The sequence below is a fragment of the Loxodonta africana genome, chromosome 7, assembly GCF_030014295.1.
Source record: "Loxodonta africana isolate mLoxAfr1 chromosome 7, mLoxAfr1.hap2, whole genome shotgun sequence".
Taxonomy (NCBI): Eukaryota; Metazoa; Chordata; class Mammalia; order Proboscidea; family Elephantidae; genus Loxodonta; species Loxodonta africana.
Window position 1 is genome coordinate 89,646,219 of NC_087348.1, and position 23,551 is coordinate 89,669,769.

The window sequence follows — 23,551 nt, forward strand, 5'->3', positions numbered from 1 at the left end:
GCTCTTAAAATCTGAACACTTGTACCTGGAAAGGGGCAGATTTCAGGGCTTGGACAATGATGCGGAAAGACAGCCCAGTCCTTTGAGGCTTACACATGAGAAATGAAAAGAGCTGAGCTGGAGAACTGAAGCTTGGGATCAAGTTCCAAGGTTCTAAATAACATTACAGAGATCCTTGCCTTTGCAGCATGCAATAACTATTTTAAAAGGTCCTTGGACTGAGGTCATGTTGGTGCAGGTTTCCCGACAGTCCTGGTATCCACGGAAGAACTTGTCACCTGTAGAAAAAGAAAGACAAGAAAAGGGGATCCTTATTTTTTGCTTTTGTGTGTCCTCTTCAGGAAGACAAACGTTGCCACCTAAGAGGTAAGTAATAAACTTTTGTTGGAAGAGGAAGAATCAGTGACTCAGTGAGTCAGGTTAAACAGCAGGCTGCTGCTTGGTGGGAGGGGACTGAAATGACTGAGGTAGACCCCTGATGGGTCGACCTCCCCAAACCCTAAATCCTTTCTGAGCCATGGTTACCTGAAAGCCCAACCACAAATATGCCCCAGTGGAATATTTACAGCCCAATTCCTGTCCTCCCTCAAAATCTAATAGCAACTTGCTCGATTTTTTAATTTCTTCTATGTCTCAAAAGAGAATGGCTCCAGACATACCCTACACCCCGGCTCATTAACATAACAACCAATTCTCAAATGGGATTATAACTACAGGCATAGAGGTTAGGATTTATATCACATATATTGGGGGGACATATTTCAATCCATACCAGTGGCCATAAAAAGAGCCTCGACAAATTGAAAATAAATTATACAGAAGGGAGGAATAAAGCAAAAGAAGGAGACTAAAATCTAAGAAAGGACAGAGCTCCACAGGTGGTGGGAGGGAGAACCCAAGGACCCAGAGATACTTCAGCAAATCCTTTTTCTCCTTTTAGGTATACTGTCACAGGCAACACTGCACCAGAACCACAGGGCCCTGTCCCAACTGTTTAGGGGGAAAAAAACACTCTCACTCTCTGCTCAAGCTCCCAGGATTCCTGAGGGAGCCATCTTCTTGAAAATTTGGAATGGATCAGGCCAAAAGGGCTTCTCATTTACCACCTACCACTATAGTACTTCTTCACCAGGCATTCCTCATCTTGCTTGGCATTGCAGATGGTTCTCTGATGTTCACAACTCCCATCAGGTCCCACACGATAGCACCGGTGACAACGTAGAGCTGGAATGCCAAATCAGCATAATGAGGCTCTTTCAGGAGATGGTGCTCACCACCACGTCCACGTCTGGTATGAACAATGGTCAGGTCCCCACACTCATTGGCATTGGTTATTGCGCTAAAAGAGTGATTTCATTTCTCTGTGGTTGGCTTCAAGCAGTGGAGCCTTTCCTGCATCTCTGGGGGGCCTGTGCATCAGGGGCCTTTGTGGAGAGGAGGCACCTGTGCCTGTGGGGCAAGGTCTGTGCCTAAGCACAGACAGAATTTCTATACTCACAAGTACTCAGGCTTCCTGAAATGGACTGTTTTCCAAGAGGGAGAAAATCAAGGCCTACATTGTAGTGCCCCCAGGCCTCACGTGCTGCGACCCTGGAATCCTTCTCTCAGTCCTTTCAGAACAACCCTCATTATCTGTCCTCATTACACACAAAAAACTTTCCTAGATCCCTTTCAACTCAAATTTAGGGCTCTCAGAAAGGAAGCTTGAGGAATTTGAGAGTATCAGGAATTAATATTATTCGACGAACTTTTAAATTTTGAGGTGGCGGTAGGTCTATTTCAGGGGATTTCAGGACTAAAATGAAGCACTCCATTCTGAAATTAAACTGAAGGTTTTACTTCCACACTTCTGATAACCATTAGGTTTCTGTTAAAGCTTGCCATTTGAAAAACAAACCTCAGTTGTGTTAAGAGAATTCCTGTAGCTGGTCTTAGAAAAAGCTTCATTGAGCTGTTAAAGCAAAATTAGTGCCTATAGCTATACATGTAGTTTTAAGTACCTCAGAAGAAGTTCCTCAGCAAACATCTGGACCTTATTTCTTTTTCTCTCAGCTAAATAAGCAGAGTTTATTTACACATTCCTAACTAATGTCAGTTCTGTATCCAAAGATTTACAGGCCCACCTGTAAATGTATCATTAAATTTCCATGTCAAAATTGTTTATATTTTTCAATTTAGCAAAATTGCTTCGTTAAATAGTATCGGGTATGAGAGATTGGCTTTACACTAGACTCTGATGTAAAGAAAATTTTACAGTTTATTACTACCCTTGTAAATCTCACCTCCTATCTTGTCATTGCTTTCATGTGAAACTGTTATCTGTACTCACTGGATTTGTTAAATATCTTTGTTTTTCCTGTAAGGGCAGAGCATACCACTACCGCCAAACTGGGTGCATGCTCATTACGTTTCATTCATTCAATAAATGTTATTTCTTTTATGTATCAAATTGGAGTGTTGGTCCAGTGACTTCACTAGGACAATATTAGTGTGGGAGGTAAGTTGAGCCTGATGTAAAATAGGGGAGGAAGGAAGAAGAAAAGAAGAGGAGCATTTGGGGGCCAAACGTGAAGGAAAGAAAAAGGAGAGTGGAGGCCTAGGAGGAGGAAAACAAGTGGGGGTAGCATGGGGGCTGTGAAGACCACCTTTAAAGGGAAGGTCAGGACCATTCTTGCACCTCATTTCTCACTTCCGCATGGAACAACAATCCGCAGCTGCTTGTGTGGGTTCTGCTCACCTACACCCAACCCTCACTATCCTTCAGCATGCCCCCAGAAGCTTACCTTGCAGGAAGCCCAACAGCAAGGAGAGGCTCAGTAGCAGCAGCAGGCAGCGCTTATCCATCTCAGAACCCAACACCAAGGAGAGGCAGAAGACGGAATAGACCCCGAAGGTGTCTCACACACTCAGAATTGCTGCTTTATAAACCCAGGCTAGGAGGGACAGCCAATGGGAGTCCAGGTGGAGGGTGTACATCCCTTGCCAGAAGGCAGTCATGACCCTGGCTCCTACCAGCATTTCTGGTTCTGCTCACCTTCCTGGCCAGCCAAGGCAACCACATTCTTTCATGGTTTCTTTCTGTCTCAATTGAACCAGCTTTAAAATGGAGAAACATGTCTGCCTTACTCAGCTAAAGGATTTGTGAGAATTGGTTACTAACTCTGGATCACATTGGCCTTAAGTCCCATACATCACAGCAGTACTTCTCTAACATATGATGGGAGTAAAGATATTTGAAGCTTATAATAAAATGAAGTTCAGAGAAATGCATATGTACCTTGACTGTGGCGAAATACAGACCTGAACACAAAATAGGAGCAAGGTGGTTTACCTTCCATGTTGCGTTCCAGACCAGATGTTGTTTTTAGCTGCTGTCCAATCAGTTACCATCTCATGACAACCCCATGTGTTACAGAGTACAACTACTCCATAGGGTTTTCTTGTCTATAATGTTTAAGGAAGCAGATCACCAGGCCTTTTGTTCTATTATGCCACTGAGTGGGTTGGAACTGTCAACCTTGTGATTAGCAGCAGATATAAAATGCTTTTGCTGCTCAAGCTCCTTCCAGACTAGACTCAGTTCAATCCATAAGAATCAGGCTGGTCATAAGTATTTACACAGATGCTGCAAGAATGGTAATTTATTGTATAGGCCTCTTTAAATTTTCTTTGCTGAATGTTTTCAAAAAAATTGCAGACTAAATATGTAAAAGTCCCTTCAAAGCTAGGAACCCAAGCCAAGAACTTGTCACCAGATTTCACCTGTAGTACCAACAGATTTGAATTAGTTCCACTTTTCTTGAAGTCCCCAAATCTTGTGAGGCATTCTTCTCGTTTGATGACGCTCTCCAAGTGAATCATAACATTTCAATAATTTTTAGAACCTGTTTACAAATAGAAAGAAAACAAATCTGTTGAGACTTTTCTGGGGGTCTCCTGGGAAATGCAAAAGACAAGTTTTAGGTATAAAGGTATCATTTAAGATTAGATTTTGAGATGTTTGACATTTAGTTAAATAGAATCTCGGGTCATAGAGAAACAATGCTAGGATATCTATATAACCAAAGAGACAATAACGATATTTGTATTTGTATTTTCTTAAGCAATTAAGGACATGATAAAGTCAACATAAGATCAGGAACTTTACCTAGAAGGTAAAGCAGACTTATAGAAGATAAAGAGAAGCTTTTAAAAGCTCTTCCTAAGTACAACCCAGTTATTAAGGAAAATTTAGTTATTTTAAAGAAGATAAAACCGGATTCTAGCTTTGCATATTATTTGATGCTAAAGATTTCCAAAAATCCTAGCAAATCCTAGTTAGCTTTGACTATAAGAACAGCGCTTTACCACAAACCTTCTATTACTTTTCATAAACTAGAGCTTTGCTCCACGCTTACTTTATTCTCATTCTAGAATGGCTAGATATTTTACATTAGAATAAAAGTTACTCTGGTTTCAACAGAATCCATCTTGTACACCTTGCCTTATCTAGCTTAAATCCAAGATTTAATCTATCAAAAGAGCTTGAAATCCGTGTTTAAGCTGCTATACTAAAAACATAATTCCTGTTGAAATACATATTTTTTTGTCATGACAAATTTGCTTTCATTAATTTCTGATAATAGTGGGACTATTCAATTTTTTAATTGGTCATGTATCTTGAAATCAATCAAAATACAACTTCTTGAAAGGGTATTATAATCTAATTTGGAAATACCATCCAGAGGTAGAAAAATATGACATATACACACTGTCATGGATTGAATTATGTCCCCCCAAAAATATGTGTATCAATTGGGCTGAGCCATGATTCCAGATATTGTGTGATTTTCCTATATGTTGTAAATCCCGCCTTTAGGATGTTAATGAGGGAGGATGGCCTGCAGTTGTGTTAGTGAGGAAGGACTCAATTTATAAGTTTGGATTGTGTTTTGAGGCAATCTCTTGAGGTATAAAAGAAAGAAGTGAGCAGAGGGGGAACTGATACCATCAAGAAAACAGTGCCAGGAGCAGAGCTCCTCCTTTGGACCCGGGGTTCCTGCTCAAAGAAGCTCCTAGTCCAGGGGAAGATTGATGAAAAAGCTGACAAAGAGAGAAAGCCTTCTCCTGGAGCTGACACCCTAAATTTGGATTTTAGCCTAAATTTACTGTTGGAAAATAAACTTCTCTTTGTTAAAGCCATCCACTTGTGGTAGTTCTGTTATAGCAGCACTAGATGAACAAGACCCACACAAAACATACACCTATATAGATAGGAGAGCAGAAAGTAAAAGCCACCTCTCCTTGAGTCTGGGATTTAACCCTCTCTTCTGCATTAAAAAAAAAAAAATTTTTTTTTTTTTTTTTTGCATGCTTTAAAGAATTTGTTAGAGAGCAATTTTGGAATTGTTCTGACTTTTAAAAGCCAGATCGTATCAATCAAAATTAGCACCCCAACATCTTAGAGATGTGAGGGATCCCCTTATAGCTAGTGGACTCCTTAAATCAAGCAGTTTACCGATCTTGAATAATCTCCAAAGTAACCACTACAGTCCAAATTATCCTCAGTAAAGTTATACCATTTACAAAGACGGATACAAGATTTAGGAATGAGACATGTTAAAAGCAGAACTTTTTCCAGAAATAGAAGAGAACTGAGACTTAAATGATGCTACGAGAGCTGGCAAGTTTGGTAGGAATGTGAAGCTCATGAAGCCTGTTTCCAGGGCTACATCTTTACAGTTCAAAAAAAACCCCATTGCTGTTAGGTTGATGCCGACTCACAGCTACCCTACAGGACAGAGCAGAGCTGCCCCATAGAGTTTCCAAGGAAAGCCTGGTAGGTTTGAACTGCCGACCTTTTGGTTAGCAGCCATAGCACTTAACCACTATGCAACCAGGGTTTTCTCTTTATGGTTGGCCACTTCCAAATGCAGATCTGACAGTCTATTTCCTCTGACAGGTGGAAAACCAGAGAGAAAGCTCTCTCTGGATCAAAGCTAAGCTCTCAGGAGAAAAACAAAACAGAAGGTGAAACTCATCCAGTTTTATAGGTGACCCACAATAAATTTTATCCAAGTTGAAGCTGGTCTGGTGAGAATGTCAAACCAGCCTGTCTGTAAGGCTGGCTTGAACAACAGGCCGAAGGAGCCTAAGCTGTGTCCTATGTTATAATTCTCCTTTTTATGACAAATAACACTTTTAGGCAGCCCAACAAAAAATAGTAACCGTAGCACAAAGAAAGCATATGGTGTTTATTCAATCAATTAATCTGTGTGCACACAGGGAGACCTCTCTGTTCAAATAGGGAGACTCATCTTAGGCCACACAAAGCAAGTTTTTAAAGAGAAAAGAGAGGAAATACAAAAGAAATTTAAGTAAAAGGGCCAACCTTAGCATGATTAATTTGAATCATGCTCCCCGGTCTTCCTTCGGTTAGTTGATATTGGCCACCAGGTGGTGTTTGTGGCATGGTCGCCTCTGTTCATTTGCGCAAATTCTCAGGTGTTGTCAGGAAGTTTCAAATAAAAAAGACATCTTAGTTGCTTTAGAAATTCCAAGGATTAATCCTCATGGAAAAGAACAAAAGCCAAGGTAAACTGGGAAAAGTTAAATTTTTGTACACGGTAAAACTTAAGCAAGTTTGTGATCTATAGAAGTCATATCACATAAAAAGATTTGCACAATTTGATAAGCACTGTGTCTCCTTGTTCCTTTTATGTGTTCTTGGGTGCATTCTACATTGGTCAATGACCTTTGTAAGTTTTCCCATCTAGAGAAATCTATCAATTTCTCTTGTCCTCAGTTCCTCTCTTTAACAATCCCGAATCATTCAATCAATACCTGAATTGATGAGTGAGTACTGGTTTACCTATATTGTGTAATGACTGTATTCAGAACATGGAAGGAGAGGAAGGGAAATGTGCAAGAGAGTTGAATCCTCATCTATCCTGTTAGTAAGTCTATAGATTACGTCTAAACTTGATGAATTAGAAATACTGATATAAATTTATAATTTCATAGAGACAGAACCCAGAAAAATTCCTTAAATTAGTTGAGTGACTGTTGAAGGTGAGTAAAGGTATCCAGAGGATTGCTTAGTTTTTAAATGAAAACTTTCTGCACATGTAGATTTTATCTAATCACCTGAAACTAAAAGAAGTCAGAGCAAGTTTCCTAGAGGAGTTCCCATTTCATTTTCTTGTCATGGCTTGTTCAGCAATCATTGCTTCCTCACCACGGAACAGGTACAGTTGGAAACCACTGGCCCATTCTACACCCAAAATTCTTTCTTTAAAGTTCATGAAGTCCACATGGCCACCAGGAGGCCCTGCTCTTACTTTAAGCTGACATGGATCCAGTCCAGCCATAAACAAACAAAAAACAAACTAATTGCCATAGAGTTGATTCCAACTCATAGTTCCTACAGAACAGAGTAGAAACGCCCTATAGGGTTTCCAAGGAGAGATCCATGGACTTGAACTGCCAACCTTTGGGTCAGCAACCTTAGTTCGTAACAACTACTTCTCCAGGGTTTCCAAACTAGTCATAAAGAACAGAAAAGAGCTGAAAGACCATTCCTTGTTTCTAGGTTAGGTTCCTCCAAATTGTCTTGTTCCACCCCCTACTAGACAATTTGGAGGAACCTAGACTAGAAACAACTTGTCTGTTTCCACCCCTTATTCCCCCATGCATCTGTCAGTTTGTCATACTGCAGGGGCTTGTGTTTTGCTGTGATGCTGGAAGCTATGTCACTGGTGTTCAAATACCAGCAAGGTCGCCCATGGCAGACAGCTTTCAGCTGAATTTCCAGACTTAGACAGAGTAGGAAGAAGGACCCAGCAGTTTAATTCTAAAGAGAATTAGCCAGAGAAAACCTTATGGATAGCTTTGGGACACTGTCTGTTATAGGGCCGGAAGAGGAGCCCCCTGGGTTGGAAAGCACTCAAAGGATGACAGGGGAAGAGCTGCCTCCTCAAAGTAGAGTCAACCTTAATGATGTAGATGGAGTCAAGCTTTTGGGACCTACATTTGCTGAAGTAGCATGACTCAAAAGGAGAAGAAATAGCTGCAAACATTGATTAACAATAGAATGTGGAATATATGAAGTAAGAATCTAGGAAAATTGGAAATTGGTAATAATGAAATGGAATGCATAAACATCAATACCCTAGGCATTGGTAGGCTGAAAGAGACTGGTATTGGCCTTTTTGAATCAGAAAATCATATAGTCCACTATGCTGGGAAAGACATCTTGAAGAAGAATGGCATTGCATTCGTTACCAAAAAAGAACATTTCAAGAGCTATTCTGAAGTACAACACTGTCAATGATGGGATAATATCATATGCCTACAAGGAAGACCAGTAAATGTGACTATTATTCAAATTTACACACTACCCACTAAGGCCAAAGTTAAAGAAATTGAAGATTTTTACCAACTTCTACAGTCGGAAATTAATCGAAAATATAATCAGGATGCATTGATAATTATTGGTGATTGAAATGTGAAAGTAGGAAACAAAGAAGAAGCATTGGTAGTTGGAAAATATGTCCTTGGACAATGTTATACATAAGGTGACACTAGGTCAGAACCACTCCACAGGAACAAATGACAACAGCACCATCACTTGCTATGTTTTAGGCTTCTGAGGTTTCAATGAGATAATGTAGGTGAACATACTCAACACAATGCCAGGAACAAAGCAGGTATTTAACAAAGAATAGTAAAGAATTATTGAGATTTCCCTTCCTTTGAAGGATTAAGTTTTGCAGAAATTATCATGTACACTTAATTTATATGTTATGCATATAGTACTTTGATGCATTCCCATTTACAACCACACTGTGAAACGTCAATATAAAAACCTGATCAACATAAGAGTCTAATCTCTAAAATCTAAAAATAATTGCAACTATTCAACAACAAAAAGACAACCCAATCACAAAATGGGCAAAGAACATGAACAGAATCTTCACCAAAGAGAACATCTAAGCAGCTAACAAACTTATGAAAAGATATTCACAATCATTAACCATTAGAGAGACGAAAGTCAAAACTATGAGATAAACATTTACCCCTACTGACATGGCACTGATAGGAAAAAAAAAAAGTAGATAAAAACAACGAATGTTGCCTGGAGGTGGGGACATTGGAACACTGATCCTTTGTTGATGTGACTATAAAATGGTTCAACATCCAAGGAAAACAGTATGGTGCTTTCTCAAAATTGGAAGTAGATCTACCTGATGATGTAGCAATCCCACTGCTAGGCATATACCCTCCAAAAAACCCATTGCTGTCCAGTCTGTTCTGACTCAGAGTAACCCTATGGACAGAATAGAACTACCCCATAGGGTTTCCAAGGAGCAGCTGGTGGATTTGAACTGCCTACCTTTTGGTTAGCAGCTGAACACTTAACCACTGCATGTAAATACAAGTATGTGGGTGCAGACATCTATATGCATTGAAGACACAGACACAGACACAGATCCTGCACAGACATAACCAAACACTTTCCAAGATTGGTTTCCTGGGTTTGAAAACTTAGGATCATTGTCTCATGGGACAACTCAGCCAAGTGGCATAACAGAGCTCACAAAAAACATGATTGGCATCCTAGTGAAGTAAGTAGCATCTGAGATCTTGAAAGCTTGTGAGCTGCCATCTAAAACATATCTGCGGGTCTCTACTTGCCAGGAGCAAACAGTAAAATGTTCACCAATGGGTCAGAGAAGAAACAAGTCTATAGGAGACAGAAATACATCTACCTCGAGACCAGAAGAACTAACTTGTTCCTGGCTACCACCACTGACTGTTCTGACTGAAGTCCCAGATAAAGTGGGAAAAAATGTGGAGCTGTGCTCAAATTCTTAATTAAAAGTCAGACAAAGTAGAACAGTAGAGAGCACAGGACTCCCTGAGACTATTGCCCTGAGATACTCTTTAAACTTAGAACTTAGTCTATGCTCTGGGATCATCTCTTAGCAAAATAGCAGAGTGGCACACAGAATAAAGGACATTATCTGTAAGATGGGTGCTCTACTTAACCACAATCAGTAGGAGACCCGAAGGTCAACAATTACTCAAAGGCAAAGATAAGAAGATGAGGAGGCAAGGAAACATGCTACTGAAAATAGAACAAAGAAAACACAATGAAAGAGAATGTGACACATTATGCTTAATGTAACTAATGTCACTCAACAACTTGTGCAGAAATTGCCAACTGGGAGCCTACATTGCTGTGACAACTTTCGCCAAAAACTCTAAAATATTATTTTAAAAAATCTGATCAATAGCTCAGTTAGAGTTAAAAAGTTTTCTTGAGTCCAAAAACTTTTCCAAAACACAGGATATTCCTCCAGTGAGATGAGCTCTTCACATTACAGTTTTGATCAGCTTATATACAGTACAAACAGGATATTATCCAAAAGGAAAATTTTAAATGAATGATTGTCATTCACTTATCAGCAAGATGTGGGCTATTAAAAGTGGGGCTTTACATTGCATTGGTTTACTGAGTTTATGTGTCTGCATTCTGTGGGCTAGTTATGGTTTATCTAATTATTTAACCTTTTCCCAGAATTTTTGTCTTCATCATAAGTTGTTAGTTTCTGGGAAAGTTTACGTGTTATATATAAATGGGATGGGATCAATTGTCTTTAATAGACATCTGTTATCACCCCTATTTTGCAGAGGAGAAGAGGAGGTTCTGAGAAATTATATCTTGTTAACCCAGTTTATCTTGACTCAATATTCCATAGTTCTTGTGACTCTAAGCTATGGGTGGTGATAATGTACATGGGACACATTTTAGGGCCACAGTTCTGCAGAATAACTAAGAAGGTGGCTGGCATGGAAGAGGAGCCTAAGCCTCCAGGAAGCTCCTCTTCATGTGCCTGAGGCCAGCACCTAACTGCAGCCTCTACCCACCAACCCCACCATGCACACACCCCTTCCTCACAAGTTCTAATCTCAGCTGCTCTTCACTTGGCTTATAGACACAGGGATAAGTAGCATCTTCTCAGAGCATAGGGAGCCTCAGCTGTTAAAAACCCCAAGGCCCAACTCTATTCTCTCTGGTAAACTGTTTTCAGTTGCCGACTTTTGACAGGTACTGTGCTTAAAATTAATACCAAATTAATCTTCACTTTAACATTTTATCTTCTATTCACAAGTGAGAAGAGGATAAGAGAGATTACATACCCCATCCAGAGTCATCCAGTGAGTAAGCTCTGAGGGTCTAATGCACCTGAGAAATTTTTTTTGATTTGGGGTCTTTTTAAATTGCCCACTGTGGTCTCCAAAGGACACAAACGCCTTCTAAAGGGAAGTGAAAAGGATTCCTAGTCACAAATAATGACAATAATATGGCAGAAATATGATTCAATTACAAGGTAGAGTAAATTAAGGAAAAAAGAAACAGAAAATATTGTAGATAGGGAGAGGAAAGGATTGTATCTAAAATTTTTTTGTAGCGGTGTCATTTGGGAGGGGACTGGAAGAGTGATTCTCAACTGGGCATGATACCACCCCAGGGGATTATTGGCAATGTCTGGAACCATTTCTGGTTGTCACAATTGGGAGAGATTTTATTACGGCTATCTACTGGAGAAAATGAACAAATTTGTCTTGGAAGAACTATATTCAAAATGCTCCTTAGAATTGAGGATGGTGATATTTGATCTCATGTACTTTGAACATGTTATCAAGAGGGACTAGTCCCTGAAGAAGGACATCAGGCTTAGAAAGGTAATGGGTCAGTTGAAAAGGGGAAGACCTTCAATGAGATGAATTGAGCAATAGCTGCAACAATGGGCTCAAACATAGCAACTATTGTGAGGATGGCACAGGACTTGGCAATATTTTGTTCTGTTGTACATAGAGTTGCTATGTGTCAGAACTATGTGTCTGGGAAGCTGGACTGTGTGAAGAAAAATGGGGCATCAGAATTGGAGGAAGACTCATTAACAACCTGCATTATGCAGATGACACAACCCCACTTGCTGAAAGGGAAGAGGGCTTGAGACACTGTTGAAGATCAAAAACCACAGCTTTCCATATAGCTTACACCTCAACTTAAATAAAAGAAAATTCCTCACAACTGGAGCAATAAGCAACACATGATAAAAAGAGAAAAGATTGAGGTTGTCAAGGATTTCATTTTACTTGGATCCACAATCAACAGCCATGGAAGCAGCAGTCAAGAAATCAAAAAAGATGCATTGCACTGAGCAAATTGGCTGCAAAAGGCCTCTTTAAAGTGTTAAAAAACAAAGATGTCACCTTGAAGACTAACATGCACCTGACCCAAGCCATGGTGTTTTCAGCCATCTCATATGCATTCAAAAGCTGGACAATGAATAAGAAAGACCGAAGAAGAACTAATGCGTTTGAATTGTGGTGTTGGCAAAGAAGTATTGAATATACCATGGACTGCCAAAAGAACGAACAAATCTGATTTGGAAGAAGTACCACCAGAATGCTCATTAGAAGCAAGGATGGAGAGACTGAGTCTTACATACTTCAGACATGTTGTGAAGAGACGTCATTTCTGGAGAAGGACATCATGCTTGGTAAAGTACAGGGTCAGTGGAAAAGAGGAAGACCTTCAAGGAGATGGATTGACACAGTGACTGCAACAATGGGCTTAAGCATAACAGTGATTGTGAGGATGGTCCAGGAGCAGGCAGTGTTTCATTTGCTGATACATAGATTTGCTCAGTCAGAACTGACTTGATGGTACCTAACAACAACAACAACAACACTGGATACTGGCTCTGAACTGACACTAATTCCAGGAGACCCAAAAAGTCACTGTGGCCCACCAGTCAGAGTTAGGGCATATGGAGGTCACGTTATTGATGGAGTCTTGGCTCATGTCCATCTCACAGAAGGTTTATTGGATCACTGAACCCATCTGGTAGTGATTTCCCCAGTCCCAGAACTCATAATTGGAATAGATATACTCAGCAATGGCCAGAACCCCCACATTGGATCCCTGACCAATACAGTAAGGGCTATTATGGTAGGAAAGGCTAAATGGAGCCCATTAGAACTGCCCCTACCTAGGAAAATACTAAACCAAAACATGCACCACTTCCCTGGAGTGATTGCAGAGATTAGTGCCACCATCAAGGATGTAAGGATGCACGGAAGGTGATTCCCACATCTCCACTCAACTCACCAATTTGGCTTATGCAAAAAACAGATGGATCTTCAAGAATGATAGATTATTGAAAACTTAACCAGGTGGTAACTCCAATTGCAGTTGCTGTTCCAGATGTAGTTTCTTTACATGAGCAAATTAATACAGCTCCTGGTACCTGGTATACAGCTACTGATCAGGCTAATACCTTTTTCTCCATACCTGTTTCAAAGAAGTATCAGAATTTTCCCTTCAGCTCACAAGGACAGCAATACTCCTTCCCTTCTCTACCTCAGAGCTACTTCAACTCTCCAGTCTAATATCATAATTTATGCAGCTATTGATCAAGGTAATGGCTTTTTCTCCATACCTGTTTCAAAGGACCATCAGGAGCAGTTTGCCTTCAGCTGGCAAGGACAGCAATACTCCTTTCACTTGTCTACCTCAGAGCAACATCAACTCTCCAGCTTAATGTCATAATTTAGTCCAAAGGGAACTTGATCACTTTTCCCTTCCACAAGACATCACACTCGTCCATTACATTGATGGCATTATGCTGATTGGACCTAGTAAGGAAGAAGCATCAATGACTCTGGACTTATTGGTAAAAAATTTGTGTGCTAGATGGTGGGAAGTTAATCCCACAAAAATCAGGGACCTGCCACCTCAGTGAAATTTCCAGGGGTCCAGTGGTGCAGGGCATGTCGAGATATTCCTTCTAAACTGAAGGATAAGTGATTGCATCTGGCTACTCCCACAACTAAAAAGGAGGCACAACATCTAGTGTGTCTCTTTGGATTTTGGAGGCTACACATTCCTCATTTGGGTGTGCTACTCCAGCCTATTTATCAAATGACTCAAAAGGCTGTTAGTTTTGAGTGGGGCCTAAAACAAGAGAATGCTCTGCAACAGGTTCAGGCTGTTGTGCAAGCCACTCTGCCACTTGGGCCATATGATCCAGCTGACCTGATGGTGCTTATAGTGTCAGTGGCAGATAGAGATGCTGTTTGGAGTCTTTGGCAGGCCCCTATTGGTGAATCACAACGCAAATTTTGGAGCAAAGCCCTGTCTTCCTCTGCAGAAAACTACTCTCCCTTTGAGAAACAGCTTTTGGCTTGTTACTGGGCCTTAGTAGAGACTGAACACTTAACTATGGGACACCAACTCACCATGCAGCAGGACCCACCCATCATAAATTGGGTGTTGTCTGAACAACAGAGTCATAAAGTTGGACATGCACAACAGCACTCTATCATTAAATGGAAGTGGTATATATGAGATTGGGCCTGAGCAGGACCTGAAGGTCCAAGCAAGTAGCATAAGGAAGTGACCTAAATGCCCATGGTCTCCAATCCTGTAACATTACCTTCCCTCTCCATGTGTGCACCTATGGCCTCATGGGGAGATCCTTATTATAGGCTGGCTGAAGAAGAGAAAACCCGTGTCTGGTTATAGATGGCTCTGCGCAATACCCAGGCACCACTTGAAAATGCACAGCAGTAACACTACAGCCCCTTTTTGGGACCTTCCTGAAGGACAATGGTGAAGGAAAATCCTCTCAATAGGCAGAACTGCAAGCGGTGCACCTGGCTGTTCACTTTGCTTGGAAGGAAGAACTGCCAGATGGCAATTATTTACTGATTCATGGGCTGTGGTCAAAGGTCTGGCTGGATGATCAGGGACTTGGAAAGAACATGATTGGAAAATTGGATCCAAGGATTTATGGGGAAGAGGTATGCAAATACATTTTTCTGAATGGGCCAAAGAAGTGAAGATATTTGTGTCTTATGTGAATGCTCACCAAAAGGTGACCTCACCAGTGGGTGATTTTAACAATCAAGTGGGTAGAATAACATGTTCTGTGGAAACCAGTCATTCTCTTTTCCCAGCTACTCCTGTCATTGCTCAATGGGCTCATGAATGAAGTGTCCATGGTGGCAGGGATGGAGGTTATGCATGGGCCCAGCAATACAGACTTCCACTCACCAAGGCTAACTTGGCTTCAGCCACTAAGTGCCCAATCTGCCAGCAACAGAGAACAACACTAATTTCCTGATATGGCACCATCCCTTGAGGAGATCAGCCAGCAACTTGTTGGCAAGTTGATTACATTGGACCACTCCCTTCATGGAAAGAGCAGTGTTCTGTCCTTACTGGAATAGATATTTACTCTGGATATGGATTTTCCTTCCCTGTCTGCAATCCTTCTGCCAAAACTACCATTCGTGGACTTACAGAATGTCTTATCCTCCATCATGGTGTTCCACACAGCATTGTCTCAGACCACTTCACAGCAAATGAAGTGTGGCAGTGGTCCCATGTCCATGGAATTCACTGGTCTTACCACGTTCCTTTTCATCCTGAATCAGCTGGCTTGATAGAATGATGGAATGGCCTTCTAAAGACAATTACAGCACCAGATAGGTGGCAGTACCTTGCAGGGCTGTGGCAATGTTCTCTAGGAGGTTGTATATGCTCTAAACCAGCATCCAATATATCACACTGTTTCTCCCACAGCCAGGATTCATGGGTCCAGGAATCAAGGGGTGGAAATGGGAGTGGCACCACTCACTATTACCCTTAGTGTCCCACTTGCAAGATTTTTGCTTCCTGTCCCTGTGACTTTATGCTGTGCACATTGAGAGGTGTTAGTTCCAAAGGGAGGAATGCTCCCACCTGGAAGCACATCACTGATTCCATTGAACTGGAAGCTAAGAATGCTACCTGGCCACTTGGGGCTCCTTATGGCAAAGAAGGGTATTATCACACTGGCTGATGTGATGGATCCAGATTTTCAACAGGGAATCAGACTGGTATTATATGATAAAGGTAAAGAAGAGTATGTTTGGAATTCAGTTGACCCCTTACGGCGTCTCTTAGTAGTACCATCCCCTGTGATTAAAGTCAGTGGAAAACTACAGCAGCCCAATTCCAAAATGACTACTAATGACCCAGGCTTTTCAGGAATGAAGGTTTGAGTCACTGCACCAGGCAAAGAACCACGACCAGCTGAGGCACTTCCTGAAGGAAGAAGATAGTTCTAAATATCAGTTATGGCCATGTGACCAGTTGCAGAAATGAGGGCTATAATTGTTATGAGTATTTCTCCTTTGTATGTATGCAACAAATATTTTTGTTTTCTTCACTTATAAAATATAAGATATAAAGGGGGCTAATGCATTTTTGGTTGTATGTGTGTTCTATCATGTTAGGGGCAAGTATAACTTTACCGTTGTCTTTATTCAGAGATTATGTATGGTTTAAGGATATGTGTACATGTGTCAAGTTGAGAAGGGGTAGACTGTGATCATTAAGATTGTGTCAACTTGACTGGGCCATGATTCTCAGTGTTTATATGTGATCACTCCCATGATAGAATCTGCTTTGAGTTGAAAGGGATTTTACTTGGGGGTGTGGCCTACATCCAGATATAAACAGATGTTCTGGCTTTTTTTGCTCCCTCTGGATCCTGTGGCTACCTCCTGTTCGTCTGACCTCTGGCTCTTGGGAATTAAGCTATCAGGTTATCTGCAGATCTTCGGATTCATCCATCTCCATTGCCTGAGAGCAGGAGCCCTGCTCTCTGACCTGCTGATCTTAGGCTTGCCAGTTCCTGCAGCTACATAAATCCAGAGATGCCTCTATCCTGATCCATGGTGTCCTAGTCATCTAGTGCTGCTATAACAGAAATACCACAAGTGGATGACTTTAACAAAGAGAAGTTTATTTCTTCAAGTAAAGTAGGCTAAAAGTCCAAATTCAGGGTGTCAGCACCAGGGGAAGGCTTTCTCTCTTTGTCAGCTCTGGAGGAAGGCCATTGTCCTCAATCTTCTCGTGGTCGAGGAGCTTCTCTGGTGCAGGGACCCTGGGTGCAAAGGAACTGCTCTGCTCCTGGTTCTGCTTTCTTGGTGGTATAAGGTCCCCAACTCTCTGCTTGCTTGCCTTTCTTTTATCCCTTGAGAGATATGAGGCGATAAAGGCCCCACACCATGGAAACTCCGTTTACATTGGGTCAGGGGGTGACCTAAGGAAAGGTGGTGTTACAGCCCCACCTTAATTCCCTTTAGCATAAAATTGCAATCACAAAATGGAGGACAACCACAGAATACTGGGAATCATGGCCTAACCAAGTTGGCACATTTTTGTGGGGGCACAATTCAACCCATGACACAAGGACCTGGGATGCCCTAGCCTCTACAATCACTTGAGCCATTTTCTTGATATAAATCTCTCTCTATATATATTTATACACTTTATTGGGTTTGCTTATCTACAGAACCCAGCCTAAGATACCATTACAATCATTATGGAAAATGGCATGGCATTTTCAACAATATCAACACAAAATTAGCAATCCTACTCCTAATATTACCCTAACCAAATTGAAACCAAATCTGTTGCCATTCAGTGGATTCTGACCCTAGAGACCTAAAAAGAATGACCCAAATAGATACATGCACATATATGTTCATTGTCATTTCATTCACAATAGTAAATAAACGGAAACAACTGAAGTGCCCATTGTTGGATGTATGGATAAGCAAATTGTGGTGCATACATACAATGGAATTCTATGCAACCTAAAGAATAATGATGAGTCTGCAAAACATTATAAAATGAATGGATTTGGAGGGTATAATGCTGAGTGAAATAAGCCAAGCATATAAGCATAAGATTTGTTTGATTCCTCTTTTATAAGAAGACAAGAATAGATATATAGAGAGAGACCAAAGTTCATTAGTGGGGAGGGAGTTGAGAGGAGACATTATGCTTTAGATAAGAGACTTGTTATTATTGTTATTTTTTGGTTATTGGAAAAGTGCCCAGGAATGTGGATACAATGAGCACAGAACAAAGAAAAATTGAGTGTTTGAGCACATATAGATGGATATAAGCATATTGGTATACAGGTAGGTACAGGTATGCACATAGGTGAGCATAGATAGACGTACCTACAGGTACATGTGAATACAAATATGTGGGTTCAGGCATATATATTCATTGAAGACACTAATACAGATACTTCACAGACATAATCAAATGCCTTCCAAGATTGGTTTTCTGCATTTGAAAGTTTAGGACCATCATCTCATGGGACAACTCAGTCAATTGGCATAGCACAGTTCACAACATCATGAGCTACATCATAGGGAAACGAGTAGCCCCCGGGGTCTTAAAAGCTTGAAATTGGTCATCTAAGACACAACTAAGTGTCTTACTCACCAGGAGCAGCACAATAAGGAGGTAACCAAAAGCTCAGAGATGAAACAAGTTTACAGAGCCATGACCTCATGTATGTTGGGACTAGAAGAACTAAATTGTGTCCAGCTATAACCACTGACCATTCTGACTGGGGCCACAGTAGATGGTCCCAGATAGAATGGGAGAAAAATGTGGAGCAGAACACCAATTCTTACTAAAAAGCAAAAAAGTAAAAAAACAGACAAACTAGAACAGTAGAGAACTCCCTAAGACTATGGCCTTGAGACACTTTTTAAACCTAGAGCCGAGCCTGTCCTCTGAGATCACCTTGTAGTGAAATAGCAGAGTGGCAGACAAATAAAGGATATTACCATAAGATGAGTGCTGTACTTAACGACCATCAGTATGAGACCAAATGTCATCAGTTACTCAAAAGGAAAGATGGGAAGATTATGGGGTAGAGAAAAAAGAGTTCTGGAAATGGAACAAACAGAAGACAATTAAGGAAATTGCTGACACATTGTGATAAGTGTAACTAATGTCACTGAATACTTTGTGCACAATTTCTCAAATGGGAACCAAACTTGCTGTATAAACTTGCACCAAAAACTTAATATAATATTATTTTAAAAAATCTGATCAATAAGTCAATTAGAGTTAAAAGATTATATTAGGCACAAAAAACTTTTCCCAAACACAGACCACTCTTCCAATGAGATGAGCTCTTCACATTACAATTTTGACCAGCTTATTTTTTTATATACAGTACAAGCTGTGAGGAGATTTTCCAGAAGGGAAATTTAAAATTATTTGTTGTCATTCACTTAATCAGCAGGATCTGAGCTATTAAAATTAGTGCTTTGTCTTGGATTGGTTTATTAAGTTTGTGTGTCTGCATTCTGTGGGCTAGTTATGGTTTATCCAGTCTTTTAAATTATTCCCAAACTTTATGTCATAAGTTTTTAGATTATGGGAAGGGTTAAGAGTTAAGTTTAAATAGGGGAGGGTGTAAATTTTCTTTAATAGACATGTATTAGCACCCCTATTTGACAGAGAAGCGGAGGTCCTGAGACATTATATCTGGTTAGCCCAGTTTTTTGTCTCCATAGCCTATAGTTGTTGTGACTCCAGACTATGGCTAATGATAACGTACAGTGAACACATTTCAGGGGCACAGCTCTGGAGAACGACTGGGAAGGTGGCCGGCATGGAAGAGGAGCCTAGCCCTCCAGGAAACAGATCTTCATGTGCCTGAGGCCAGCACCTAACTGCAGCCTCTACCCACCACTCCCCACCCTGACCTGTAAGCACAAACACCCCTTGCTCACAAGTTCTAATCTCAGCTGCTCCTTATGTGACTCAGAGACACAGGGATGAGTAACATCTTCCCAGGGCATAGGGAGGTCTCCGCTGATCAAAACCCCAAGGCCCGATTCAATTCTCTCTCTTAAACTGCTTCCAGTTGCCAACTGCTGAAGGTACTGTGCTTAAAATTAATACCAAATTCATCTCCACTTGAACAATTTATCCTCTTTTTACACGTGAAAACAGGTTAAGGAAGATTAAATATCCTATCCTGGGTCATACAGGGAATAAGTTCTGTGGGTCTAATGCACAGGCATCTAACTGCAGAGCCTGAGGTACTTTTTGTTTTGGTTTCTTTTAAAATTGCACACTGTGGTCTCCAAAGTACAAAAACAGAAGTAAAAGAAAATAAAAAGAATTCATGGTCAATAATAATAATAAGGCACAAGAAGCACAGTATGATTCAAATACAAAGGAAAATAAAAGATAAATAAAAAAAACACAGAAAATATTCTAAGTAGGGAGAGGAGAGAATCGTATCAAAAAGTTTTTATCGAGATGTCATTTGGGATGGGACTAGAACAGAGATTCTCAACTTGGGGTGAGAATTTGGCAATGTCTGGAGACACTTCTGGTCATCACAACTGGGAAGAAAGCTTATTACTGCTATCCAGTAGACGGAGAGGATGAACAAACCTGTCTTGCAAGAAGGAATCACAACCAGAATGCCCCTTAGCAGTGAGGATGGATAAGATTTCATCTGAAGTACTTTGGATGTCTTATCAGGATGGATCAGTCCCTAAAAAACGGCATCATGCTTGGAAAGGTAATGGGTCAGCATACAAGGTGAAGACTCTCAATGAGAGGAATTCATACAGTGACTGCACCAGTGGACTCAAACATAGCAATGATTGTGAGGATGGCGGAGAACTGGGTAGTGTTTCATTGTGTTGTAAATAAAGTCGCTACGTATCAGAACTGACTTGGCAGCACCTAACAACAACAGTTAAAGGAGGTCAAGGACTCTGCTAAACATCATACAACGCATAGGATTTTGGCCCACTACAAAGAACCATGTGGCCCGGAATGCCAATACTGCCGGAAGCAGAAAAAACTTCACTAGAAGATGGGTAGGATTCTGTGAGGCCCAGATCATAGGAAGCCATTTAGAGGTTTTTAGAAGTATACACAGGGAAATATGCAGCCCAATCTGAGAGAGATATAAACCTGACATTGGTTAAAGTACTGGGAGTACTGGGGGGTAGATGATGAAAGCCAATTTGGGGGGAGTCTTGAATGTCAAATGAGGAATATATACTTAATTACTTGCACTAGTATCTGAATTTCTTAGTGTTGCTATAACAGAAATAGTACAAGAGGGTGGCATTAATAAACTCAAATTTATTTCCTCACTGTTTTGGAGACTAAAAGTGTAAATTCAGAGAATCGGCTCCAGGGGAAGTCTCCCTCTCTGTGTACCCTGGAGGAAAATCCTTGTCTCAGCTTCTCTAGCTCTGGCATTCCTCCTTCCTTGGGGATTTCCACATGGCATCTATCTTTCCTCCTTTGGTGCTCACGCCTGTCTGTGTTTATGCTGCTCTTTCTATTCCAAAGTGATTAGGTTTAAGACAAGCTCTACAGGGATATGTTCTCATTAGCATAACAGAGCTTCCAAATGAGATACTACCCATTGGTAGAGGCACTTGATTTTCAGAACTATGGTGGAGGAGCTAATGGATTCATAAGATTGCAAACCCAAATGGAGGGCAACAGAAAACAATTACATAGACCTGGGTGATCTGAGGGATTAGTATGGGTTTTGTTTGGAGTATTGCTAATATTCAATGTTCTCATTTCCAGGTACAAGGAATCTCGTTCTTTTATCTTAAATAATTCCTCAGAAGAATTTATTAGACATTTATCTTTTTCTCTCTGCCTGATTACTCCAGAAATAGAAAACTCTTAGTGAGTATTCATATTTTCTTGGCAATGTAGTTATAAACATAAGTTAAATAAGAATCTGTCTTCCTTCTTAAAAGCACATAATTGGAAAAACTGGTTATATCATCAACCTTTGACTGGAATGTCATATTTTAAAAAATGATTCCCTTAGGATCAGATATGACCAGACACTTTTAAGGAACTCAGGAGATTTTATGCAGCCAATTTTTACAAAGCCCTCTCAGAAAAACTGGTCTGTTACCTGGCTTACAGTTATCTCAGCCTTACACGTCAGTAAGAAATGTCACTTCCTGGCAGGTTCAGTTTTCTGGGTTTGAAAGCTTAGGACCATCATCTCATGGGACAACTCAGTCAATTGGCACAACACAGTTCACAAAAATCACGATCTTCATCCTAGTGAAATAAGTAGCATCTGGGGCCTTAAAGGCATGTGAGTGGTCATCGAAGACACAATGATGGGGGCTCCTACTTGCCAGGAGCAAACAATAATAAAGTAACCAACAACTCAGAGAAGAAACAAGTCTACATAAGCCACAGCCTCATCTACTCTGAGACCAGAAAAACTAAATAGTGCCTGGCTACCACCACTGATTGTTCTGAGTTAGGTCACAGTAGGTGATTCCAGATAGAATGGGAAAAAAATGTGGAGCAGAGCTTAAACTAACTTATTTTAAAAAGCCAGACAAATGGGAACAGTAGAGAACACAGGACACCCTGAGACTCTCCCCATGAGATGCTCTTTAAACCTAGAAAAAAGCATATGTTTTTGGATCACCTTTAGGTGAAATAACAGAGTAGCACACAAAAATAATGGATATTACCTGGAGGATGGGTGCTCTATTTAACAGCCTTCGGTATGAGACCAACAGGTCAACAATTACTCAAGAGCAAAGATGAGAAGACAAATAGACAGTGTAACATGAGTATTGGAAATGGAACAAACAAAACACAATGAAAGAGAATGTTGATACCTTATGATAAATGTAACTAATGTCACTGAAAAATATATGCAATGATTGTCAAATAGGAACCTAATTTGCTGTGTAAACTTTCACCAAAAACTCAAAATATATATATATATATATATATGTTTTTAAATCTGATCAATAAGTCAATTAGAGTTAAAATATTTTATTGGGTGCAAAAAAACTTTTTCCAAACACGGAACAGCCCTCTAATGAGATGAGCTCTTCAGATTACAATTTTGACAAGCTTATAAACAGTACTAACTGTTAGGGGATTTTCCAAAAGGAAATTTAAAATGATTGATTGTCATTCACTTAATCAGCAAAAGGTGGGATATTAAAAGTGAGGCTTTAGATTGGACTGGTTTATTAATTTTCTGTGGCGGCATCTTATAGGCTAGTTAAGGTTTACGTAAATATTTAAACTTTTCCCGGAGCTTTTGTTTTCATCATCAGTTGTTAGTTATTGGGAAGGGTTAACAGTTGAGTTTAAGTAAGGGATGGGTTGAATTTAATAAATACGTATTATCACCCCTATTTTCCAGAGGAGAAGAGGAGGTTCTGAGACATTATACCACGTTACTCCAGTTTATCTTGACTCAATATCCCATAGTCAATGTGACTGGTTAAAGGATTGGGAGTGCTGGGGTAGGTGATGATGGCCAATGTGGGGAAAGTATTGAATGTCAAACTGAGGAGTTTCTACTGAGTCAGGTGCATCAGGATCTTAGTTTCTTAGTGCTGCTATCACAGAAACACTACATGTGGGTAGTTTTTATAAAAAAAAATTACTATTTCCTCACTGTTCTGGAGAATAAAAGTCTAAATTCAAGGGACCCACTCTAGGAGAAGGCTCCCTCTCTATTTACCCTGGAAAAATCCTGCTCTAAGTTTCTTTAGCTCCAGCATTCCTCCTTACTTGGAGATTTCCACATGGCATCTTTCTTCCATTTGTGATCACTCATCTCTGTCTATGCTGCCTTTTATATCT

At 40.4% G+C, this 23,551-nt stretch overlaps 1 long non-coding RNA gene and 1 pseudogene across 1 annotated transcript; one reads left to right on the forward strand and one right to left on the reverse strand.

Annotated features, from left to right (window-relative positions):
• Nucleotides 1–212: 212 nt before the first annotated feature.
• Nucleotides 213–6,521, reverse strand: LOC135231735 (uncharacterized). Its single transcript, XR_010322484.1, has 4 exons — nucleotides 6,371–6,521; nucleotides 3,763–3,884; nucleotides 1,111–1,224; nucleotides 213–278 (listed from the first exon to the last, which is right to left on the reverse strand). It is a non-coding gene; the product is annotated as an uncharacterized LOC135231735 (long non-coding RNA).
• A 6,197-nt stretch (nucleotides 6,522–12,718) lies between these two features.
• LOC135232181 (uncharacterized) lies at nucleotides 12,719–15,863 on the forward strand (annotated as a pseudogene).
• Nucleotides 15,864–23,551: the final 7,688 nt, after the last annotated feature.